The sequence below is a fragment of the Corvus brachyrhynchos genome, unplaced genomic scaffold (genome assembly GCF_000691975.1).
Source record: "Corvus brachyrhynchos isolate BGI_N302 unplaced genomic scaffold, ASM69197v1 scaffold67, whole genome shotgun sequence".
Taxonomy (NCBI): domain Eukaryota; kingdom Metazoa; phylum Chordata; class Aves; order Passeriformes; family Corvidae; genus Corvus; species Corvus brachyrhynchos.
This window is the reverse complement of record NW_008239114.1, coordinates 551037-551496: the sequence shown is the minus strand read 5'-3', so window position 1 is coordinate 551496 and position 460 is coordinate 551037.

Here is a 460-nt window from a genome sequence, read left to right as displayed (position 1 = left end):
CTCCCGACTCACCTCCACCACCACATCCCCCCATCTGCCCAGCTCTCACCAGCTGCACTGAGCGGGATGTTGGCTCACTCCCTCAAGGGAGGGGTGGAAGAGGGTTGGACCTCTCCCCCCTCCCTGGTTCCTCACCATGACCACTCCAGCCCCACTGCAATGCTGCATACCCCAGTCGCCTCCCGGCTGCGATCCCCTGCCCCAGCACCAGCCAGCCCAGGACCCCACTGCCGGAAGGGACCTGAGGGATTAGGAGAGCCCAGCAGAAACGACTCCACAGCCGCCATCCCGCGGGGCACCCACCCCATCTCCAGGATGATGTTAAAAGGCATCATCTCGAGAGAATGCAGGATGGAGACGGGAAGAGTCTGGCCAGGAGGAAATCTCCACCCCCAGCGACGGCATTAACTCGATTCCCAGGTCAGTGTCCTGGCCCAGCCACTCGATCTTGGCACAGCCC